This window comes from Podarcis cretensis (assembly GCF_951804945.1).
Source record: "Podarcis cretensis genome assembly, chromosome: 14".
Lineage (NCBI taxonomy): Eukaryota > Metazoa > Chordata > Lepidosauria > Squamata > Lacertidae > Podarcis > Podarcis cretensis.
Genome location: NC_137183.1, coordinates 53107292 through 53133409, shown reverse-complemented (window position 1 = coordinate 53133409; position 26118 = coordinate 53107292). Strand labels below are relative to the sequence as shown.

Here is a 26118-nt window from a genome sequence, read left to right as displayed (position 1 = left end):
AATAGCACAAACCTGCATATATATATATATATATATATATATATATATATATATATATATATGTTTTTTAATTTCAAAGGCTCTCTTTATTTCATTTCTCAAAAGGAAAGAGATCCGCAAAATGCCTTGGACATCTTACAAGCATATATCAATAAAGAATAAATTGCACCTGAATGATGGCAAAATCCAAAACCATATGCTCAGGGACGCAGTCTATTCACTTGTAATTAAATTTTTACAAAGTGACTTTTTTATTCTTCTGTACTTTTGAGACTTCTTTAACCCAAGTAAATAGCTTCGAGAACCTTAGCATATTGATGGTGTTTGATTCATTTTAGGGCATGATGGGGGATGTTTATATATATCACAAACTCAATCTGGAATCGGCCCATTTGAGCGTCAGTGTCTGAGTGTGAGGATGAATACAAAGATATATGTATAAACCAGGACTGAGCAAGACATTTCTTTTCAAGAGAGTTGTTGGCAGTGTTGAAAAACACCCCCTTTTATGATTTCCAACAAAACATCCACCTGCTTGCTTATATCCGTCTGTTGCTTTCTCAACTGACTTAAATTTGCCACAATGACATCACAGAACCAAACATGATTGGCAATGCAATGTTGTGATGTCACCCACTTCGCTGTGTGAGATCAGCTGTGGGACTAACTGAAGAAACACAGCCTTTACTCGCCATTGTCCTTATTGCCCTCAGTGACATCTTTGCACACCCAAGTCTGATTGACATAGGCTCGTTCACTCCATGATCTCTGCTTGGCACTGCATGTGAAGGAGGGAGCTGAATCTCCACACAAAGCAATTTGCGGGGAAATATTTCCACGCCAACCTGGGCATTGAAAATGGAGAACATTCAGCACATATTTATACTTAACTATATCACTATTTCTATCTATCATCTACCATCTATCTATCTATCTATCTATCTATCTATCTATCTATCTATCTATCTATGCAATTTCAAGTGTTCTAACCAACCAACACACAGGTGAGCCAAATTAGTGTGTGTACATGCCCATAGGCTCTTCATCAAAAAGGTATGTTTATCATCATGATGTTCAATGAAATTCAACACCTCGTAGGTGTTAATAGCAGGGGTATAGGAAGGGGGACGCAGGTGGCGCTGCGGGTTAAAGCCTCAGCACCTAGGACTTGCCGATCGAAAGGTCGGCGGTTCGAATCCCTGCGGCGGGGTGCGCTCCCGCTGCTCGGTCCCAGCGCCTGCCAACCTAGCAGTTCGAAAGCACCTCCGGGTGCAAGTAGATAAATAGGGACCGCTTACCAGCGGGAAGGTAAACGGCGTTTCCGTGTGCGGCTCTGGCTCGCCAGATGCAGCGATGTCACGCTGGCCACGTGACCCGGAAGTGTCTCCGGACAGCGCTGGCCCCTGGCCTCTTAAGTGAGATGGGCGCACAACCCCAGAGTCTGTCAAGACTGGCCCGTACAGGCAGGGGTACCTTTACCTTTACCTATAGGAAGGGGACGCGGGTGGCACTGCGGGTTAAACCACAGAGCCTAGGACATGCCGATTAGAAGATCGGCAGTTTGAATCCCCACAATGGGGTGAGCTCCCGTTGCTCAGTCCCTGCTGCTGCCAACCTAGCAGTTCGAAAGCATGTCAAAGTGCAAGTAGATAAATAGGTACCGCTCCAGCGGGAAGGTAAATGGCGTTTCCATGTGCTGCTATGGTTCGCCAGAAGTGGCTTAGTCATGCTGGCCACATGACCCGGAAGCTGTACGCCGGCTCCCTCGGCCAATAAAGTGAGATGAGTAACGCAACCCCAGAGTCAGCCATGACTGGACCTAATGGTCAGGGGTCCTTTTAACTTTCCTAGGAAGGGGGGCGGTCGGGGTGCTTCGCCCTGGGTGTTATCCCTGAGGGGGATGACAAAATCCATCCTGGGTGGATCGCCGCTGTGCCAATCCCCCCCCCGGCAGATCACCCCGCCCCCGGGTGCACGGCATGTGTGCCGCTCCAGGTGCCCGAGCGGCTAGCTCCGCCACTGGTTAATAGTTGTGTTATATATCCCGTGGTCTGTGTTTGCCTCAGCTTGAGTCTGGACTAATGGTGTTCTGATTCGATACATGATATCCAGTCACAGAACATTTCAGGATTTGGGCCTCTGCCATTGGCTCTTAAACTCTGACTTATGATTCGCAGCTTGGAAGTTTAGACAGCCAATCATGTTGGGAGTGGGAGTGGCCCAGGCCTCCAGAAATGTATATAAGCAGTTGCTTTGACCCTGTTGTCCTGTTCTGTTTGTTCAATAAAGGTTCTTGCTGTTATCTCTGTGTCTTGCCTCGTGGGAACCCACCTAAACTTCAGGATGTCTCCTTGAAAGTGGCAGAATTAAGAAGTGAAAAGAGGATGGGTCATTTCTGGATGACCAGAGGTCATTTGGGTTTGGTGGCAAGCACTTACATGGAGGGAAACCCTTTATGACGGAAAGAGATTAAGCTAGTAGCCCCTCTCTTCCAGCACTCTTGTGCTGGTCCAGGGGGGAGGTTACCGTGGGGCGAGGTCCAGGACCTGAGTTGAGGGTTGGCAGACAGTCCTCCTCGGGCGAAGTGGGGTCCACAGCGGGAAGCCGGGCAAGGACAGGAACTCTGGGGGAAACAGGACTGGATGCTGGCCGAAACAGCTCATCAACGACGTTGCTCCCGCAACCTGGGACCGGGCTGACTGGCCTTTATTTTCCCTGAGGCCAGGGGCGGTCCCGGCCCCCAGGAGACCCGCCTCTCCTGGCCTTAAGGCGAGCACTCCTCCTGGGAGAAACCAGTTCCCTTCACCTCTCTGCCCTGAGCCTCTGCAGTTCAGGAGAGACTGAAGGGTTACTGGACCCAGGGGGAGACTCACCTGTAGGCACTGAGTCCTCAACCACCTCTGGAGCCAGAGTGGGATCACCTGGTTCCTGCTCCTGAGGATCCGGCACAGGTGCAGGCGCTTCAGAATCAAGGCCCTGCCCCAGTTCAGCCGGCCCTGGAGGCGGGGATTCCTGTGCAGGCTGGGATTCCTCCGGTTCAGCCTCTGAATCGGATTCCCAGGCCATCACAACTCTGTTCTCACAGTGGCCAACCAGATGCCCCAATAGGAAGGCTGCAAGCAAGACCTGAACGCAAGAGCATTCTGCCCACCTACAATCCCCATCAATTGAATCCTTGCGAAGTTTCCATGCGTACAAACATACTGCCTTTCTGCATTATTAAGTATTTGCACTGAGCAATATACAAATAACTTTTATTCCTGATGTTGTAAACAAAACCTGCCCTTTTTCCCTTATGGGGTATCCAAGAGCCCATATAGAGTCCTTAAGTAGGTTCCCTATTGGTAGGAGAAAATAACAGAGGTCAACCAGATAATACTGAGAAGCAAAGCAGCTAGTAAGCCTTCATTAACTGTTGCAACGAGGTCCCCACTCCTCACACACAGGAGGATGGAGAGAACCCAGAGCAGTGATGTGTAAGCCCTTATATAGACTTTTGAAATTGCCACCCTGTAGTGCTGTGGGTTAAACCACAGAGCCTAGGGCTTGCTGATCAGAAGGTCAGTGGTTTGAATCCCCGCAATGGGGTGAGCTCCCGTTGCTCGGTCCCTGCTCCTGCCAACCCAGCAGTTTGAAAGCACATCAAAGTGCAAGTAGATAAATAGGTACCGCTCTGGTGGGAAGGTTAATGGCGTTTCCGTGCGCTGCTCTGGTTTCGCCAGAAGCGGCTTAGTCATGCTGGCCACATGACCCGGAAGCTGTATGCCGGCTCCCTTGGTCAATAAAGTGAGATGAGCGCCGCAACCCCAGAGTCGGCCACGACTGGACCTAATGGTCAGGGGTCCCTTTACCCCTCTTGGCTCAAGACCACCACCCTCCCAATATGTCATGCATACATCACAGAAGGGGCGGTCTACAGCAGAATCCTGCCTGGCAGGAAACCTGTTAATGGTCACTGACTGGATTACCTGGGCAGCCTGGCCATTCTTTTGAGATGATAAATACTTAATTCCTGAGTCTGGGTCACAGGCTCACCCTAGTCATGCCCAAATGTGCCCTTAAGGCAGGATTTGTGAGCCCAGAGACAATGGGGAGGCTTTTCCCATTTCCATCCAAACTGCAGAGGAATATTTGAAGTCAATTTGGGAGAGTCAAAATGGTTTCAGGACTATTTTCCTGTACTGTTTCATTTATTTTTTAAAATAATATTTATTAAGTTTTTAACAAAAGAAAAAGAGTTACAAAACAATAGACAGTAAACAAAAAACACACATAGAAAAATACAAAAATACAAAAATCAGATTTTCACATAAAAATAAAAAATAAAAATCCCTCTTTCAGATATCTTGCCACTCATTTACTTATTTTCATGACTTCCTCACACCTTCCTTTTTTGTATTCCATTTAAAAATTTGTTCAGCAAATTCATACCATCTTAATTTAGCCTTAATTATTTCTCCTCACATATTCTAACTTTAAAATTTCATCTAATATTAATACATTCTTGCATATTCTTATTTTACCTTATTGCTAGAACCACTTTGTTTCATTCCAACATCATTAACATTCAAAAATTTTACAACGTTTCTGTAAATAAATTTTTAATTTCTTCCAATCTTCTTCCACCAACTCTTCTCCCTGGTCTCGGATTCTGCCGGTCGTTTCCGCCAATTCCATGTAGTCCATTACTTGCATCTGCCATTCTTCCAAGGTGGGTAGGTCTTGTGTCTTCCAATGCTTTGCAGTGAGTATTCTTGCTGCTGTTGTAGCATACATAAAGAAAGTTCTATCCTTCTTTGGCACCAATTGGCCAACCATGCCCAGGAGAAAGGCCTCTGGTTTCTTATTTTCCTGTACTGTTTCAGACATGTGGTTTATATATTTATGTATGTGCTTGCCCTGTAAATTTATGAACATTCAATTTATATATTTGAGACCTTAAATTCTTATAACACTGGGAAATTGCTGTGATACGTGCACTCATAAGGTGATGCAGAGGTGAGTTTACTGCTCTTCCCGACATTTTTGAGATCTTTACACACACCACAGGAATGATGTGTGGCTATATGTTCAGGAGATACATACCTCAAAAGAAACAAGAGTGGATTCCTGAAGGAGAGTTTTATGGCCACTAACATTTGCCATTATGACTGCCAGCGGAAAGATTAGAGCACTTATGATTCAACGTAGTAACTGAGCACCACAGGAGTAAGGGCAAAGATTCTACTGCAATATTACTGTGTTATAAAACATCATACATCAAGAGACAAAAGGCAGAAATTCCCCCTCTGCATAACACCACAGTATAACTGATGGATGAGAATCCGGAATGTTTTGTTTATTGGTTTATCTGACCTCTCTCTTGAAACATCAGTTTTAGGTGCGGCAAGACAGATATTGAACTTGTAAAAATGATCTTGCCCTACGTTGCAAAACAAAATTAATTTGGAGGTCTGGGGTGGGGGTGGAATAGTGTGGGCTTTCTGGTACTTCAATCCAAGAACAATTTCCAAACCAAAACCCTTTCCCAGGTGAGCTAGACACCCACTGACTAACAGATACAGGCTGAGCCTGAGATGTTTTAGTACCTGTGGCATAAAATCCAAAACTGTGCCCCCTTCTCACTAATTAACAAGGGGCACAGTTCCTAGGAAGAGTCCTGGAAAAAGAGGAGGAATGGGTGAGGGAGCTGGGTATGTTTAGCCTGGAGACGAGGAGACTGAGAGGAAAATTGGCAGCCATCATCAAATATCAGTGTCCAGACCAGACACTGAGGTCCAGCTCCAAGGGCCTTCTGGCAGTTTCCTCGCTGTGAGAAGTGATCTTACAGGGAGAGGGCCTTCTTGGTAGTGGCACCTGCCCTGTGGAATGCTCTCCCAGCAGATGTCAAGGCAATAAACAACTATTTTACTTTTAAAAGACAACTGAAGGCGGCCCTGTTTAGGGAAGTTTTTAATGTCTGGCACTGTATTGTTTTTAATATTTGGTTGGAAGCCGCTCAGAGTGACTGGGGAAACCCAGCCAGGTGGGCTGGGTTTAAATAATATATTATTATTATTATTATTATTATTATTATTATTATTATTATTTCTCAAGGGCTTTCTCATGGAAGATGGAGCCAGTTTGTTTTCTTCTTCTCTAAAAGAGAGGACCAATAGCATCAAGTTACAAAAAAGGAGATCTTGACTAAACATCAGAAAAACTTTCTGACAGTAAGAGCTGTTCAACAGTAGAATGGATATGTACCTGTCATTTATGCTTTAGTTAAGATTCCTGCATTACATTTGGCTAGAGGACTCTCAGGATCCCTTCCAGCTCTACAATTCTATGATCCTATGTGTCAGAGCTTCACCCAAGCTGAAATGACCCCTCCCTCTATTTTCTTGGTGAAGTGGGGAGAAATGTTCACAGTTTGGGAGAGGGGAGGGTGGGCAAAATTGGGACAAAGCAAGATGGCATCCTAGCAACATCTCCTTTTGTTCCCTCAGAAGAAGAAGAAACCCTTTGAAGAATGGACCCTTTGAAGCCCATGTCATTGAAAGACTCTGCAACTACCCCTCATTAAGATCGGGGATAATAAAGTGTTGTTAGTAGTTCCAAGGTCAAACCACAGTTCCTGCTATGATAATAGAAGTGAGGAGCACATTACCTTGTCAAGTTAATACAGTGTGATAGACTTTCTCAGGCAGCACATCCAGGAAGACTGTAAACGTCTAATAGATTTAGGGAAACTGTACCTCAGGGGACATATTAGAAAGAAGCCATCAATGGATCAAATTGCTCACTGAGTATTACTTATTGGGGACCAGCATGGTTTTAAATGATTGCTCTCTTATCAAAAGCCCCGAGACAAATTGCATGCCTTAGATTAACTTTGCAAGAGCAGGTCAATAATTTATATTGGATAGCGTGCCGGGCTTTCAAGGGGGTTGGGCTCCCTGCCTCCCCCTAAACAGTAGCATGGGCAAGCCATGTAATTTCAAGTGCTGTAATTATGTTCTGGGGAGTATTTTTGCCAAATGATTTTCAAATTACTTAATATGCTGTTTATCCTCTGTCATTCTTTAGAGATGAAATTGGTCATATCTGCAAAGTCTCAGAGGCGCTTGCCTCTAATGACAAAACAACTTTAATTATAAAACATGGGAGGTTTGCATTAATCAAACAACTCCAGCAAAGTGAAAAGGATGCTCAAATGTTTGGAGGCCTCTAAAACATATGCCACTTATGGGGTTTTGTTATTTTTTAATCCATAGAGATACATACTGTAGGACAATATTTAGAATAACTGAATTTTAGAATTCAGAATCATCCCTTATACCCCTAATGCAATTCAGCTTATAGTGGGCTGGCTTGGAGATGAAAATGTGACCCACAAAATTCCCTATTCGAATCCCATTTCTGCTGCTTCCAGGCCTGGTAAGATTGAGTACATCGAACAGCTGATAATGAGAGCAGTTATTAAGTGAATAAATGCTGCCTGCGTGATACAAGATAAAGAACCATGGATGTCCAGTGGAGCTGAATGTTGGAAGATTCAGGACAGATTTTAAAAAGTCCTTCTTCACACAGAGCATACTTAACCTATGGAACTTATAGAATCATAGAATTGTAGAATTGGAAGGGATCAAACCCACAGGGCTGCAGCCTTGGCCTTATCAGCCCCACTCTCTAACCAACAGCAGCTAAGATGCACAATTGGGGAAGGGTCTGCCAAAGCCTCTTCTTTCTACTCCAGCAGAGAGAGGGCTAAAGGGCATTTGAGCCACATCTGGCCTGGGTGGGAGCCACGACACAAAGTCACTGCTTCTTCTGCCCTTGCCACGTTTGGAATATGGCCCCTGAAGTCCCCAGAGAGGGGCTGTTGGCTCTCTAAGTGTGATTACCTGGAGGAAAACAGGCAAGAGAAGAGTCTGGACCAGAACGACCAGCATGTTCACAATCTCGATGAAGGCCAGCGTCTGGCAGAAGTACATCATGTCTGCTGTGATGTGGAAAGCATCAAAGAAAGAGTCTTATTAAGCCTTGATATGATCACGTGAAGCTGGCCATTGTGAAGTCCAGGGGCAGATCTACTATGAAATTGATGAAGCTTAAGCTTCTGGACCCCTAATCCTGAAGGGGCCCCAGAAACATCTTTAGTCCACAATGCTTTAAAAAAAATGGGTCTAGTTGACCCAATTTGAGTTGCACAGCTCAAATTGATTAATTATTTTCTGTATCTGTTTCAATGATCCCAAAATATGAGAGTCAGCAGCATCAGTGTTTTAACCTATCCATTCTGAAGGAAATCAGCCCCGAGTGCTCACTAGAAGGACAGATCCTGAAGCTGAGGCTCCAATACTTTGGCCATGAGAAGAGAAGACTCCCTGGAAAAGACCCTGATGTTGGGAAAGATGGAGGGCACAAGGAGAAGGGGACGACAGAGGACGAGATGGTGGGACAGTGTTCTCGAAGCTACCAACATGAGTTTGACCAAACTGCGGGAGGCAGTGGAAGACAGGAGTGCCTGGCGTGCTCTGCTCCATGGGGTCACAAAGAGTCAGACACGACTAAACGACTAAACAACAACAACGATCTGTCATTGAACTACCCCACTGAAGAAGGTAACAGGGGTTACCCAGACCTCATTACTGGTTGCAAATGGGCCCCCATGGCTGTTCAAGCTTCAGGGCCCCCAACTGTAGGTCCGCTATAGATGATGCCTGATGCTACATGAGGCTCTGTACGATAATGATAAGTTGCTACTTTTTACCGCTGTTAAATGTATCCAAAATACAGCACTGAATCTCTGTGTAGTGAACCAGACCAATAACACTGTGAAAATATTCTCGCTGCATTTACACTTGTCAAAACAATGCAGCAACAGGCGTATACAGGCAACCTTAAGAGAGCTGGATGAGGATCTCTGTCTTTTCATTCATTGTTTTCCATATTTGTTCCTCTCCCCTGCATTTTTTTTTATTTTTTATTAGCTTGTTTCCTGGGTGTAATTTGGATCAGAATTTCCGGTCCACAAGAGTTTCTTAACTGCTGCTGAAATTGGAGGGTTATTTTTATTATTCAATTGCATTTTTCTCCCCCTTTCATTATGCATGTCTCAGTTAAAAGGTTATTATGTATTGGCACTCAGCTATGTTAACCCCATTATGTTCAAGCCATTTAAAATCATGAGCATCTATAATGCAGGACTTCAGGGAGAAAAGGGTGAGAAGCTTTATGCTGATGGGGTGGGTGAATACATTAGACAAATAAGCATCCCGTTCTGGAGCAATTGTTATGTACAAGGTGTGAACCACGATCTGTGGATCTCATTTGTTAGTAAATTGTTTTTCCGTAAAAATGAGCTGTTCTTTATCTTTTGCAGGATGCTCATTTGCAAAATGTCTAGACAATGCTGGTGTGGAGCAGGTCTCCTCTAAAGGATGACTCCCAAGCATTTTTTTTTAAAAAAAGCATAGCATGAAAGAGCAGTTCACACACCACACAGCAATGTGCCCAGATTTCATCTCCAAATGTACCATCCATAGGTAACCGCAGAAGACACGCAACAGCTTTGAACCAACTCAGACATTGGCACCACTTTGGTCAGCTTCAGCCTCCTCCAACCAGGGGTGGAGGAAGCGGGGTGCGGTGGATGCAGGCCGCCCCGGGTGTCACCACTGAGGGGGGTGACAAAATGCCAGGCGGCACTCACCGCGGGGCCTGCAGCACACCCAAGCCACGCATCTCTCCTGGGAGTGATGCGGTGGCTTGGGTGTCCAAAAGCTCCGCGCTGCCCCAAACGGACCGCCCACCACCTTCCCTTCAGCTGTAGGGTGGCTGAGTGGGAGGAGGCAGGCAGAGTTCTTGGAGTGTTAAGGGGTGATATGATAGCCATGTTCAAATATATAAAAGGATGCCACATAGAGGAGGGAGAAAGGTTGTTTTCTGCTGCTCCAGAGAAGCGGACATGGCGCAATGGTTCCAAACTACAAGAAAGAAGATTCCACCTAAACATTAGGAAGAACTTCCTGACAGTAAGAGCCGTTCGACAGTGGAATTTGCTGCCAAGGAGTGTGGTAGAGTCTCCTTCTTTGGAGGTCTTTAAGCAGAGGCTTGACAACCATATGTCAGGAGTGCTCTGATGGTGTTTCCTGCTTGGCAGGGGGTTGGACTCGATGGCCCTTGTGGTCTCTTCCAACTCTATGATTCTATGATTCTATGAGTGTCCTGCCCCGGCTCGCCCTGCTCCACTGGGCACAGGGCACGTGCGCCGCCCCAGGCGCCTGATCGCCTTGCTCCACCGCTGCCTCCAAGCTAGTGGTCTAAAGCCCCATGCTTTAGACAGTGTATAAATGCTTGAAATAAAATCAAAACAGTACACTTTCTGCCTGCAAGCCGTGTGGAGATTGGGTGAATGTGGACTCCCCCCCATGCAGACCGAAGGTGCAAATAGGTGAATAAACCACATTTCTTAAAGCTACAATAGTCTCTGCCGTGTCTCAATTCTCCAAAGAAACACTGACCCTGGGTGAGCACCCGAAACCCCCTGGAATTTTGCTACTGCTTGGCATATACTGAAGGGTGGCACCCATCTTTTGTAACAGCCCCCTTACAGTCCCCAACCAGAACTCCTGCATTCATTCCAGTGGGGAAGGAGGAATAAAGAACTACCAAAAAAATGTTGAGTAATTTGGCACTAGTTTGGAGCGAATCAGGCCCTCTGACTGGTTCCCTGTAACTTGGCTTCTCACAGCGAGGGAACCGCCAGAAGGCCCTCAGCACTGGACCTCAGTGTCCAGGCAGAACGATGTGGGTGGAGACGCTCCTTCAGATATACTGAACCAAGGCCGTATAGGGCTTTCAAAGTCAGCACCAACACTTTAAATTGTGCTTGGAAATGTACTGGGAGCCAGTGTAGGTCTTTCAAGACCGGTGTTATGTGGTCTCAGGGGCTGCTCCCAGTCACCAGTCTAGCTGCCGCATTCTGGATTAGTTGTAGTTTCCAGGTCACCTTCAAAGGTAGCCCCACGTAGAGCGCATTGCAGTAGTCCAAGCGAGAGATAACCAGAGCATGCACCTCTCTGGCGGGACAGTCTGTGGACAGGGAGGGTCTCAGCCTGTGTACCAGATGGAGCTGATAAACAGCTGCCCTGGACACAGAATTGTATGTATGTAGAAGGGGAGGTGGCAACATCTAACCCCACCATGTGGGAATCCCTTGCAGACAACTGCAGTGCCTGGAGATAGACAGTCAGATCACACATCCATAGCAGTGACCAGAGGAGGAATGATTGCTGGGAGGAGCGCAGAGAGAAGAATCGCCATGGTGCATCTGCATCAGCACAACTGGACGCCTTCATCTGCCCCGGCTGCAGCAAAACATGTCTCTCCAGTATTGGTCTCTACAGCCACAGCAGGCATTGCAAAGTTCCAATGGTTTGACTTCACCTGCAAAAGTGTACTCCTCCATTGTCTCCTGAGAGAGACGGATACCAACCAACCAGAAAGTATCCACCATAGGAGCTTCTGTATCTGTGTGATCCATGTGGTGAATCACAGAATTGCAGGTGGCAGCTTCCCAGTGCAGGACCTTCAGGACCTGGGATAACTCAACCCACCCAGGCAAGGCATGGGACCCTTCTTGTTTCAGCTGAGCCTTGCTTGAGCTCTTGATTACTTTATGGTCCTGCCTTTTGGCTTCTAGCTGGCTTTGTCATTCAGGCTTACCCTCTGGCTCTGACTTATTCATCAGTCATCCTCCTGGTTATCCCCATGATTCTTGGATCTTGGCTCCTTCTCTCCTCAGACAGTTGCCCGCAGCCCAGCCCTAAGACCTTCTGATTGAGGAACCCTAGAAGAGCTTCCAAGGAACAGAGGGAATTTCCTGGAAGACAGCATCAAACGACCTTGGCTTGGATCCAAAGCTGTCCTTCCATTAGCAGAATGAGTCTGTGACTGGAAGGATTTTTCCATGAGCAGAAGGAGGACATCTCTGGATCTTACCCAGCGATGTGCGTTATTTATTGTAAGACACTTACGTTTCCATGAGAGAAGTGTGATGGGAAAGAAACACTAGAATAAATAAGTGAGCAGTGGGTGCAGACATTCACCTCTGAAGCCCACGCACATCCCTTTGCAATGAAATCACCCAAAGATATAAATAAACTCATCCCAATAAATCTCAGCTTGACTGCAGCATTAGCATGGCTGCTAATGTATGTGAATGCCAGCCAAAATAAATTAACCTGTGATCAAAGTCATTTTCGAGAAATTAATTATTCCAGGTGCACTGTCACTGTTGCCTCACTTGGACGCTTTGATGAACTCTTTTCCATCCATCCCAGAGTTACTTACTGCCTGGCATTGCCTGCACACCCACCCACCCTCCCAGCCTCCCAGCCTCTTGGTTATGATGACATCATTGGCTTCTTAATGAAGTCAGGCCACCTGATGCTGAGAATGAAGCGTTTCAAGCAGATGCCGTCATTGTTAACACACACAAATAAAAGAAAAATCTGAGGTTTTGCCTGGGATTCACAAGGGGAACGAAAAGTTACCCTCTCCTTTCACTTCCATAGACATTTAGGTCATCAATGAAACTGTCGTTTTGATTTCCTTTATTGGTACGTTTTCTCAAAGACTACCATGCAACTTGTCATCGTTTCACTCTCGACTTTAGACATAAACGGATGGATCAGAGGAACAGAAAACAGAATTAGGCTCAGGGGTTGACATTCTTGGCACACATATCTCCACCCTGGCATTGGATCCTGAAGCTTCTGAGGTCTTGTTTCCTAACAGGCATAGACATGACCCATTTGCGAGAGCATCAAGTGACAATTTGCATGTGCGAATGAGGTATCCGAGATTCATCACCACATTGTTGCTTTCTTTTCTTTAGAGATTTGTATACCATCTTTCCCTTCGGGAAATTAATAAGGTAGCATTTGATAGAGATCAGAAACACACACCTGCCAAATCACCGCAGTCAAACAAAACCAAAGCACGAAAAAGAGAGTTGTTAGGAGACCCTTCCCTTGCAGGGCTTCTCAGAGCTTCTGAAAATTGAAGCCACCAGTATAGAAGAACCTAGAAAGCCACCTCAAACCAAGTCAGACCAGTGGTCTACCTAGCTCAGTATTGCCAACACAGACTGGCAGCTGCTCTCCAAGGTTCCAGACAGGGTTTTCTCCCAGCCCTACTTGGAGATGCTTTGAACCTGGGACCTTCTGCTTGAAGATCTGATGCTCTACCTCTGAGCTACCTCAGGGGGAGGAATAGGGACCTTCTAACAACTCTCAGTCTCTTGAACAAACTACAGTTCCCAGGATCCTTTGGGGGAAGCCATGACTGTTTAAAGAGGCATGACGATGCTTAATGTAGAGTGCAAATGGGGCCATATACAAATAACATCCTCAATTCTCTGAGTGCTGGTCCATATGTGGCCATAAGGCACAATCCATACATATCAGGAGGCTCAGCGGGAGAGCTCAAGGTTTGCAGAAGAGTAGCAGAAAATTGGGGGGGGGGAGTCCTCTGGGGAACACCTCCCAGATGCTCAGAGGGCCTGGGATACTAAAGGAGGGAATGGGAAAGGGTGGCTGGAATCCTGAATAGGGAACATCCTACACTGCAACATTTTGCTGCAGATAGAACTTGTTTCTCTCCCCCCCCCCCAATATATTTCACTTATTATAATTTCTTCCCAGCGGCAACTTTAGGGCAGAGAGGCGACTGCAGTTTGAAAAACAACACACATAGATCAGACTCTTTAGTTCTCAAATCCATTCCAAACCTCCCCTTTACCTTGCCAGCAATTTCTCTCTTTGCTATCCAGGATTTATCTTGCAATCGTCTCTGTCCAGAATATTTCATTCCATATCTTGTCTTTTCGCTCCCTTGAAACTATCCATTCTCCAAGGGGAGCAACAAGTTGTCGCCGTGGTTGTTTTTTATAATAAAAGTTTCACATGCCATGCTAAATGGCGCTAATAATAGAGTCTGCCTATAGTAATGGAAAGGTAGACCTGGAGGCGAGACCTTCGCCGTTCCCTTTGGAAAGTTTGCTCACAGAGTGGGTTATAAATGGGCCCTTGCATTTAAACATATGAGTACGTAGAGAGATCATAATGCTCGAGGCGAGATTTCCCCCCTCCTTCTCTCTCCTGCTGAACAAAGCTCCATTCGCTTCCGTTCAGGGCTGGGATGCCTCCCCCAGACCCATTCCAATCACAGCATTCCAAAAGAGAATTGGAGCATATACTATTCAATTTTGCAAAACTGTTGCGCTGTGCACTCGAGGTGATAAACACAGACAGCATGATAAACAGCCTGTTTTTATTCCAGCAACTACATTTGTTTTGGGTGTGCGTGTGCGTGTGCGCGCATTCTGTCTCATACGAAGCATCTAAACAGCAGCCCAGGGGCACGACCCTATTGCAATCAAACTGCCAAGTTTCACACATATATGCTACTGGAGGGGGGGAGTTAAAAATACACATACACCCTGTAATAAATAAATGAAGGATTATGGCAAGTTGAAAAAGAGGCTGCCCTGTTTTTTCCATGGCTCTCTCTCTCTATATATATGTATATATGACCATTGCTATTGCAACTCGCTTTAAGACATTTGGAAGGTGATATTCATTACCTGAAGCATCAACAAACCCCCCACACCCTGACCGTCTGCATTCCTCTGATGCCTGGTGTGTCAGCAAACACAGAGGCTTGAATAAATTGCGTGGACTTCCAGCTCAGAGTGGCTACAAAGTCGCTGTCCATTTTTCTACCTTCTGCCAAACAACCCGAGGACAAACCTCCACATCAGCTTCGCGCACCAGTAGCAGCATGCTCCATCCTTTGAAGAGTTTCGATAACTTGGTGCAGGCAAATAGCTAAATTCCTTTTGGGATGGTAGAGCAGAACCCTTTGTACAGTGGGCGCTCGGGTTGCGAACGTGATCCATGCAGGATTCACGTTGGAAACCCACAGCATTTGCAACTCGCAGCGGCGTGTCTGCGCACACACACACACAGGTTGCGAATTGGCACTTCTGTGCATGCACAACCACCAAAACCCAGAAGTACAGTCGTACTTCATGTTACATCAGCTTCATGTTACGTTCTTTCAGGTTACGTCCCATGGCGACCCGGAAGTACCAGAAAGGGTTACTTCTGGGTTTCGCCGCTCGCACATGCGCAGAAGCGCGAAATGACGTCACGTGCATGCGCAGAAGTGGCGAATCGCAACCCGCGCATGTGCAGACGCGCCACTGTGGATTGCACTCTTTTCAGGTTGCGAATGGGCCTCCGGAACGGATGTGAGGGCAATCTGGCTGCGACATCTGTCACCCCACTGATCCCGTTCGCAACCAGAGGTACCACTGCAACCCATTCCGCTACTTCCAGGTTTCGGTGGGTGCGTAACCTGAAAAAACGCAACCAGAAGCGGCTATAACCCGAGGTATGACTGTAATAGATTTGCATGTCAAAGTGTTGCTATACAATGGTACCTTGGTTCTCAAACTTAATTCGTTCCAGAAGTCCGTTCCAAAACCAAAGCGTTCCAAAACCGTGGTGCGCTTCCCCGTAGAACATAATGCAACATGGATTAATCTGTTCCAGACTTTTAAAAACAAACCCTAAAACAGCAATTTAACATGAACTTTACTATCTAACGAGACCACTGATCTATAAAATGAAGGCAGTAATCAATGTACTGTAATATAAAATAAATAAAGACAGTATTATTGTAGATAATAAACATAATTAGTTTTTTTCGTACCTGCACTGATGATAGTCATTGTTTGGATGGGGGGCTTTTATCCATTTTTTTGCCATCACACAATCAATCAATCAGTAGCTGAGCTGGGTTCCACACAGTCACAAAAACTAACCGAAAAAGCAACAAAAACACAAAATAAATACCAAAAACAAAAGCGCCAAACTTAATATGTTCCAGAAGTCTGTATGACTTCCGAAATGTTTGAAAACCAAGGCGCAGCTTCTGATTGGTGCAGATGCCCCGGAAACAATAGCCGACAGCCACATCAGATGTTCAGCTTCCGAAAAAAATTCAAAAACTGGAACACGTACTTCCGGGGTTTTGGCATTTAGGAACCAAGGCGTTTGAGTACCAAGGCCTTTGAGAAGCAAGGTGCCACTGTACAAATGGGCATCAAGTAAGGGTGCAGCCTTTTCCTAATCCTTTTATTATGCCTTCAGAGTACTGATCATAAGAACATAAGCAGATCCTACTGGATCAGGCCAGTTGTCCGTCTTGTCCAGCATCCTGTTCTCCCAGTGGCTGAAGAATTGCCTATAGGAAACCTGCAAGCAAGTGCTTTCTCCCCATCTGTGGTTTCCAGCAACTGGTCTCCAGCTATTCAAGGGATAGCTCAGTTTTAGAGCCTGAAACTCTTGATCTCAGGGACATGGGTTTGAGCCCCAAATTGGGCAGGAGATTCCTGCAATGCAGGGGGTTGGACTAGATGACCCTCGTGGTCCCTTCTAACTCTACAGTTCTAAGAAGCATTGCTGCCTGCAACCATAGAGGCAGAGCATGGCCATTGTGGCTGTAGATATCAATAACCTTCTCTTCTATGAATTTGCGCTGTGTACAAGCCTGGAACTAGACATCCCTTCGTAGGTGCAAAAAATGCAACCACATGTCTAACCCGCCCTGCTTATCCGAACCCAGCAGTATTGAGCATGACTTAACTGGTATCCCAACAATTTGCAACCATCGATAGCCCTCTTCCCCCATTAATTTGTCCAATCCTCTTTTAAAACCATAATTGTTCGTAGTTCTGGTTGCCTCAGCTCAAAATTGTAGAGATGGAAAAGGCCATCGGTCTAATTCAGCAGCCTCTTCTTATGTTCTTGAGCTTTGCTATGCTTTCACTGCCATTGTGTCTTTACCTTTTTCTGTGCCCCCCACTTATTTCTCGATTGCTTGAGTCCCAAGAGGCCTGTCTTGCACCCTGTGAGAACAACATTATGCTAAGCCACGGAGATGGGGATCCCCCTAGAAATCTGTTGGGAGTTTTTGCTGTAGAGGCAGATCCGGCACTCAGTGGATGTGTAAATGACACCGTACATCACAGAAACATCACAATCCTACAGTGACCTTGTTCCAAAGTAGACAACTGAGGGTACCTGCCAGAACCCCTGAAACCACACTCCATTTGGCGCTTGGGCTGTGCCTAACAGTATGTTCCTGTAACTTCCAAGAAAGGTCCTTGAGGCTTTACAAGAGAGAGTGGCAATACCGCAGCTTGCTCACTTGAGTGGCACAGGGGAGAGAGGGTCTGCTCTAGGAGGCTACAGAGGCTGGGTACCACATAGCTACAGCCATTTTGGATTTCATGCAATGGCCTCAAAACAAAGGAATTTAAGAAGGTCTCCATTTCTTCTGGCCTAATGCAGTAGTGCTAAGCTGCATGTTTATTTCACAACTACATTTGATAACGTTCTTCTGAAAGTGGACTGTCTAGCTCGAGGTGCACTATAATAAAATAATATTCATTCATACATACATACATACATACATACATACATACATACATACACCACCCATCTATCTGGCTTTCCCCAGCTACTCTGGGCAGCTCCCAACAAAGTATGAATAACAACAACAACAACCATTGAAAGCTTCCCTAAACAGGGCTTCCTTCAGATGTCTTCTAAATGTCAGATAGTTGTTTATTTCCTTGATATCTGATGGGAGGGCGTTCCACAGGGCAGGCACCACTACTGAGAAGGCCTCTGCCTGGTTTCCTGTAGCTTCACTTCTTGCAGAGAGGGAACCGCCAGAAGGCCCTCGGAGCTGGAATCCTAAATGTGTGTTGTGACTCAGTCCGCCTTGCATCACTGTTTGTGCTATCACCTTCTTGCGAGACTTTGAGACTGGTATAAATGGCAAGACTCCACTTAGCTGACAAGCACAATGTGTTATACACCCCCCCCCCCCCCCGCTTCTCATGGGTGCTGAAGAGGGGCTGTTTCTTGCTGTGCTGAAATATACCTGTCCTTAGATTGGAAAGATTATAACGAAACTCTCGCCCTGCTGTTATGCCCATTAGATAAATAAACACAACTCCTTTCCAAGACCAATAGAATTCAGGTCTTGACTCTACGATGTGGGAAATGGGGAAAACTATTGAAATGTATCAAGAGCTATCCTCTCGAGCCATTAGAAGATCATATTGTTTCTGAAGAGCTAAGTCTAATGACTGCAAAAAGCTTGCTAGCCATGTGTGACAAAAAATGAATCAAGATCCTGCACTCTCGTTCTCAAGTTCCACTTTACAACACGCGCGTACACACAGCAGCTTTTCCACAAGGGCTCTCTTCATCCCAGCTGTCTGTGTCAAGGATGCTGTTTGTATCTTGCAAATAGAAAACACTACTAATATCAGTAATAAAGAGTGGGAGTGTCCGTGGTGGTGGCTCTTGGCCCTGAATTAAAATTAGCCGCATGCAGGCTGATTGGTCACTGATTGGTCACTGCAAATTATTTCTCCTTGGCCTTTTCCCATTACAAAACGGCATGTTGATTGGCAAATTCCCCATGAATGCTGAAAATTGCAATGTCTCAGGAAGGCTCTTCGTCCATATGAGTAGCAAGTTACTGTATGGATTTTGCTGAGCTGAAAATGATTAGAGTTTCACAATCCAGAGCATGCAATCCAGTCTTCCTCTTATTGTCATTTATCTCCTCTAATTTTCATTGTCTGTGTTTCTCTCTCTCTCTCATTTAACCCTTGTTGACCTAATTCTTTCTCATTGGCTCCCTTTAAGCTTTTGCTAAGCTTGCAAGCTCTCCTCTCTCTCTCTCTCTCTCTCTCTCTCTCTCTCTCTCTCTCTCTCTGGGTTTTTTTTTTTCTTTGCCAGCTGTGATTTTGTGCTGCTTAGGGAAATGAAAACATATCCCATAAAATGCACACATGCAAACACACCCAAACTCTTCCCTCTGGGAAGGGCTTGCTCATGTTACCAGCAAGACCCAGCAGTAACCAAACAAACACCCTGCAAGGAAACACCAGGGCTTTCAAAAGCGCAGAGGGAAAAGTGCCCTTTGATCTATGATGGGCTTTGTCTAGCTTCTATTATGGGTTTGCCTTAAGTAAGACGCAGCACTACCTTCTATTTCACTCCCTGAAATCATATATGTCTCTATCTCAACAAACTGCACCGGTAATTCTCAAATATCCACTTGTGGGTTAATATGTGTTTAGATACAGCCTGCCACCCTTTTGTACAATCAGAATAATACAAGGTTTATACGGCTGAATAGCAGCCTGCCTTTGAAAGGACGGTGCTGTACTGATGTCACCAGAGCTTGGGCACTTTATCAATGGCTGCAGATCCCCGTGATTAAGTTGCATTCGGGTGGATCTGAACACAATGTCAACTACTCTGCTTAATTTGCAACAAATATACAATGGCAGGCTGCATCCAGTCTCCAGTGGCGATCATATACCACTAACATTGCAGGTGGGGAAGCATGTAGATAAATTTACAAAGATTCAATGTCTGTGTGCTCTGCGCATATTTACACATGTCTGTACAAGAGAGCAAAGTAATCTCTGTTGCCTTGTGCTTGTGGCAGCAAAGCCTCTTGACGCTTAATTGACTGACCTGGTGCAGCGACATGGAGAGTTCAGTCGCTCAGTGAACTAAGGAGGTTCAGCTCCTGCAGGGGAATGAGAAATTGTCAGTTTGGCTGGAATTATAATCTCCCACAGGGGCAGGGATGGACTGAGAAGAGGTTTTAGGGCATAGAGAAGTTAAGGGGAAGTTCGCCCAGAGACAAAGAAGTGAAAGGAGAGTGAGAGTAGAAAATGGGATATGGAAAAGGGAGGGAATTGAAGGAAGAGTAAGTGGTTTGACAGAAAGGGCAGTGAGGATGAGGAATTAAGGCAGAAAGCTTTAGGATCTGAGTTTTCCTTCTCTGAGATGGGCTACCTTCCCAGGGGCACAAGCCCCACCTGCTCCTCACTTCCCTTGACAGCATGTCCAGAAACCACCTTCTTAAACATTGGACCCACTATTGGTCTTGTCCACTCCATGTGCCAGAGCCTGTCTTTGCATGCAAGGGGAAGTGCATAACTCACTGAGGGTTTGAGACCACTGGCTACCCTCACTTGGTTTAGCTGGCCAGTTGAAGCCGTTCCTGAAATGTGACCACTGTCACATGCTGACAACTTCTATAAACCACAGGTGAGAGCTGAGTGCACGGTGGAAACCAAATGTGGATTAATTACCCCAGAAGGAGCACGATGTGTCCCCCACCAGAGGTAATACCCCTCCCCTAACATCCCATACACCCAGTGATAGAGGTGTCAGTGGCAGAAGAGGTGATGGGGTTTAGTGAGCAGGAAGAGTCTGTGGCAGAGGGCAGCTCAGACTCTGAGGCTGAAGCAGAGGATAGAGAGGAACAGGGTCAAGACAGAGGCTTCTGATGAATCCAGGGAATCTCCCTTTCCTGCTTCACCCGGCTCCCCACCCCACCCCCGGCCTCCAAGAATCGCAGAGAAATGAAAAGAGCAGAATGGAGTCTGCACAGTTGTGCACAGACACAGTTTGAGACTCCATGGGAGCCTAAGAGAAGAATAGGAAGGTGGGGGCCTTCAGTCCTTGCAACTGCTTCACTGGGGCAAGACCTCCTAATAAGAGTTGTGGAGACCACTAGGCCTGAGCTCTGTGGTTTGTTTCCCTGAGTAAAGATTTAACTTCATTGATTTGTTGTTTTTGTTGCTGAGCTATGCCTGACTCAAGTCCTGGCACCAAAACCATATCTGAACCAAAACACCTGTCCTTTAAAAGGTGTGCTTGTTTAAATCTTGCAATGCAGTTCTCCAGCCAGAACATGTGTGCAAAAATGCATGTTTTAGGGAGAAAGCAAGCCTAAAAATGCATATTTTAGTGAAGGTATGAAAATGGATTGTATTGAGGAAAATTGTGTATGTTAGACAAAAGTGCATGACAAAATGTGCAGAGGAGAAGTGCTAAGATGCTGATTTATTTCCATGAGGACTTTTTTTTTTTAATGGCAAATGTGGCAAAGTGAACTTTAAGACTGGGGGAAGGAATGAGAAATGGAGAGAAAGTGAAATTGACAGATCTATCCATCCATCCCTACCCACTCGTCCCACCCTCTAGCATCCATCACTTGAGGCAGCTGCCACACTCTGCCAGCACTCTTGTCACCCTAGAGCTGAAAAATGAAACTTCTGCAGTTCCAAGACTCCTGGACTGCTGTTGTCTTGGAGGAATAACCTGTCTACCTGCGCTGGTGGAGCAGCCTGCAAAGGCACACAATGATACGCTGCTGTTTTGCAAATTTATCTGATGTGTTTTTCCAAGAGTGGACCCTTAAACCTTGTTGCAATTGCCTCTCCCCACCCCCTCCCCACCGAAAACTGAAATGGTGTCCCTGGATCCTGCTCTTCACTTACCAACCTATTACATAAATGCACTTTCCTGAGGTTAATGACTGCCCACAGCTTGGCATCTGGAGCTGAATAACGAGATCCAAATCACTGATATGTCATGAGATGTCAAGAGTTACTATTTTTGCAACTAGCCCTCCCCTCCCCAGCAATACATAATTCATGAGGATTAATTAGTTAATGTTTGTACAGCTCTTGAGGAAGGCAGCTTTTCTATGAGCGATAAACGCTCACAATATTAAATAGTGTGATTCAGCCTTCTGAGATTTGTAGATCAATGTCTGTCTTGCCTCCCTCTCTCTCTCTCATAATACAGTGCATTTCTGATATATTATACAAACCGTGTTTGGATTACTTACAAGGATAAATCAAGCCAGGTTTATGGTGGGCTCTTTTTTCTTTTTTTCTTTTTTTGTGTGGATCTGCCTCCACTACTAATACAGAAGAATATCCTAGCTGTAATAAGAGGGAGAGAAAGAAGTCGCCATTTGCTTTCTCTGCGTTGTGGCACTCAGCCCTTGCATCCCTCAAACAGTCTCAGGATCTGTTCTCACATGTTGGACTTCACAGCCAATTCTCCATCCACATTCACATTTGTTGTGGGGACTGTGACCTAATGCAATGGCTTTTGCCATGGTCTGTATTGGTACTTGATGTTCCTGGAGCAAATGCAAAGCAATTTGAAAGGTGAGATTTTTCTCAGGGCAGCAACTCTCTGGAGAGGGAAGTTGAGAGCTGCGGGAGTTACTGGCCTCTCTCTCCAGCCTGAACAGAAGAAATGCTTTGCTGGATAAGATCAGAAGTTGTCCTAGTTTATATGTTTTTCTACTCTGCGCAATTAGCTGGTACAGACATAGTAAGGTAAAGGTAAAGGATCCCTGGATGGTTAAGTCCAGTCAAAGGTGACAATGGGGTGCGGAGCTCATCTTGCTTTCAGGCTGAGGGAACCTGTGTTTGTCCACAGACAGCTTTCCAGGTCATGTGGCCAGCAGGACTAAACTGCTTCTGGCACAACAGGACACCATGACGGAAACCAGAGCACATGGAAACGCCGTTTACCTTCCCACCACAGTGGTACCTATTTATCTACTGGTACTGGTGTGCTTTCAGACTGCTAGGTTGGCAGGAGCTGGGACTGAGCAACGGGAGCTCACCCCGTCGCAGGGATTCAAACCACCAACCTTCTGATCAGCAAGCCCAAGAGGCTCAGTGGTTTAGACCACAGCACCACCTGCGTGTGTGAGCTCCCTACACCTATACAAGTGTAAAATAAACCATATATCTTAAAACAGCCACAGCCCTTGCCATGCCTTGAATTCACAATGGAAACAAGACTGGAACCCCTGGGATCTTGCTACCACTCAGCCGAGATTGGGATGGCATGTAACAATACCATAGTAACAAACAAAAGCAACAGTTTAAAGGGCATTGCATTTCAACGCAGCCAGGACCTCGGAAGCTTAGCTTTGAAGCTCACGGATCCAAGGGGAAACATGCCTTATTAAGGAAGACCCATCGGTGTGGGCACCAATGAGAGCTCACTTGTGAGGAAGTGACAAAGCACTATGCCTAATGCTCTCCGCCTTCAATTTTTCTTGTTGAGACTAGCAATTTCAATGGGGTGACACTTTTATCTGGGAAACACTTAACTAGGCAAGTGCTTCCCTCTTTCCTTCCTGCGCCATTTATAGCTTTGAAACACAATTGCTGGAACACATTTCCTCTCTCAGTTCCAGGCACTGCGGTTGATTAAGGGTTGCTGGGAGCTGTAGCTCTGTGAAGGGTAAATCTCAGTGCACAGCGCCACTGATTCCCTTTGGGGTGGGTTAATGCTTCAATAGCAACCCCTCACTCTGGCGGATTGAACACACAGGTGATCCCATGCAAACAGGGAGCCTGCTGTGAATGGGATGACATCACAGGGCTAGATAACTAGTCAGATCTGGCCACTGGTTACACGCTTCAAGGCAAGTTAGGGCAAAGGAATTTCACAAGGAGTGCTGGAAAAGCGACCACGCAAGGAAGGCATTTCTCAGCCCTGCCAAAAACGTTCCAAAAAATGTGAGTGTCTTCGGTTCCGCTCCAAAACTGACCCAGCCTAGCACCACTTATTCCTACGAGATGAGAAATCTATTTGTCACCCTCAATCCTCTATGTAAATATACAACAGCGGCAGATGGTCTGAGCTTGCACAGCTGCCAGTGAAATTGATAAGGATAGTTCTTTGCATTTTTATAGCACCTGCCATCTGAGGATGATTCGGAACCTATGCTCACAGGTTCCTCCGTGTAGCGGCTCATTTGGCCAATGATTTGTCTGAGGAACGTTCCTCAAGCAAAGAATTTTAGGGATGGGTGGAACCGCCATGTCGCCCTCTAGAAGCAGTTCAACAAAACTGGATTTCCCATCTGGATTTTGCTAAATGTCTGAAATGCACTTCGGATTCTAGAACCCTAGTTCTGCTTGTGAGCTTCGTGGAAACTGGTAAATAGAAGTTTATGGAATTATGCAAAGGGGGCAGAGAAAAGTCCCGTCCCCCCCCCCCCCCCGCTAGAACTTCTGGGCATCCCATGTAGCAGAATGTTTGAAGGTTCAGAACAGATAAGTGAAAGTCCTTCAAAGCATGGAGGCTGCACTGCACTATGCAGACAGAGACAGCACATAGTTAAACTGTGGAACTCACTCCCACAAGAGGCAGAGATGGCCACCAATCTAGATGGTTTAAAAGAGGATTAGACAAATTCATGGAGGAGAGGATTATCGATGGCTACTGGCTATTATAGCTATGCCCTGCTTCCACAGTCAGAGGCAGCTGTCATGGCCTGGGACTGGGGCTAGGACTCGGAACCAGAGAAGTCTCAGTCCGCACCAGATCCTTTGCCTCAGGTGGCATCGGAACCAAGTCTGGGGCCTGATTCTGAAGAGACCCAGTCTGCACAGGTTCCCCTGCAACAAACACCAGCTGGGCCGAGTCAGGGGCCTGATCCTGCCCTGGCTCCAGATGCGGGGATGACCTCGTTGCCTCCAGCTGGGCCATCATTTACATCTGCTCCACTGGGGTCAGGGGAGGCTGAGGCAGCCCCTGGGTCTAGTAACCCACAGATGTCTCCCAAGCTGCAGAGACTAAGGTCTGAGAGAAGGAGAGACCTGAGTACTCGCAGGAGGAGTGCTCACCTTTGGGCGAGACAGGGAGGTGAGTCACCAGGGGATCAGGACTGGCTGCTACCCCGGCAAAGATAAAAGGCTGTTGGACCCCGCCCCAGGTTGCGGGAGCAACATTGCTATTTGCTAGAACCTGCCTGAGACCCTGTGCCTGACCCTGCCTGGTTTCCTGCCTCGTGTCCTGCCTTGGCTCTGTCGAACTGACTCCTCACAGAACCCTTGGATTCAGGACTGGACCTGGACCACGTTGTTCAGGTTACCCCCAGGCTCAGCACAGCAGCAATGCTTCTGAATACCAGTTGCTGGAAACTGCAGTGGGGGGGGGGCGTCTTGTGTTCAAATCCTGCTTGAGGGTTTACCAAAGACTTTTGGTTGGCCACTGTGAGAACAGGATGCTAGATGGGCTATTGGCTCTTTCTTATGTTCTTACGTTCTTCAGTTCTAGCAACCCTGAAAAATGAATCAGTGCTGTAACTGCTAATAATACTGCCCTGGAACGATGCTTTGGTGAAGGCTGCCCTGGTGCTGTTATGAGAGAACATTGGGACAGATGCCCAGAGCCCAGAAAGAGCAGGAGAGCCCACACACAGCAAGGCTGGCTTATTACACTTTGAAGATAGCAAAATAACCCATATTGCCACTGTCTCTGTCTGCAGTGCAGTGCAGCCTTCATGTTTTGGAGGGGCATTGAGCAAGACTCCCTTAGTCAGACTCCCTCCTCCTCCCCCAGCAAAACCCTGGGTTATGCCTATCCCTAACCCTGGGCAGGGATGCCTAGTTATGTCAGCCATGTGACCAAGTGGAAAAGGCTTTCACTCTAGCAGCAAGCCGGGGCAAGTTTCACCTGCTGAGTTTCCGCTTGGTCCAGAGGTGCTAACAGAAGCCCTGCCAGGAAAGGAAGCTGGTAATCTGCTCTCTCTTCCAGATATCAAACAAAGTAATCCACTCTCTCCAGGTGGCCAGGTAAGCAGCAGGAAACCCAAAGTACCTGCATAAGCTGCTCCCATTAGTTTCTGATGATTGCATCCTGCTGTTTCCCCCACCATACGCTCAGACTGACAGAGACTATGGGGCTATTCTTTCCTGTCAAGAGGATGACCCAGTGAAGCAGTTTAGGTGGAGTGTGGTTCATACAAGGTCCCCTGTCTGTTGGCAGAGTAGCCAAATTGCAGCTAGGAAGCCAAATCATGTGCAGTGCTGACTCTTTTCTTGAAATGAAAACCATGTCCAAACACTTGTTAAAATATTCAAAAGCTTTAACTTGCAGAACATATATTCATAGAATCATAGAGTTGGAAGAGACCACAAGGGCATCGAGTCCAACCCCCTGCCAAGCAGGAAACACCATCAGAGCACTCCTGACATATGGTTGTCAAGCCTCTGCTTAAAGACCTCCAAAGAAGGAGACTCCACCACACTCCTTGGCAGCAAATTCCACTGTCGAACAGCTCTCACTGTCAGGAAGTTCTTCCTAATGTTTAGGTGGAATCTTCTTTCTTGTAGTTTGGAACCATTGC

General features: G+C 46.3%; 1 protein-coding gene across 1 annotated transcript in view; it reads right to left on the bottom strand.

Annotated features, from left to right (window-relative positions):
* The window catches only part of SDK1 (sidekick cell adhesion molecule 1), a 659529-nt gene extending 634201 nt beyond the window's left edge, over nt 1-25328 (bottom strand). Inside the window, exon 1 of the mRNA XM_079953648.1 lies at nt 25314-25328. The gene's annotated coding sequence lies outside the window, so the exon portion shown is untranslated. The remainder of the gene's footprint in view (nt 1-25313) is intronic.
* Between the last annotated feature and the right edge of the window lie 790 nt (nt 25329-26118).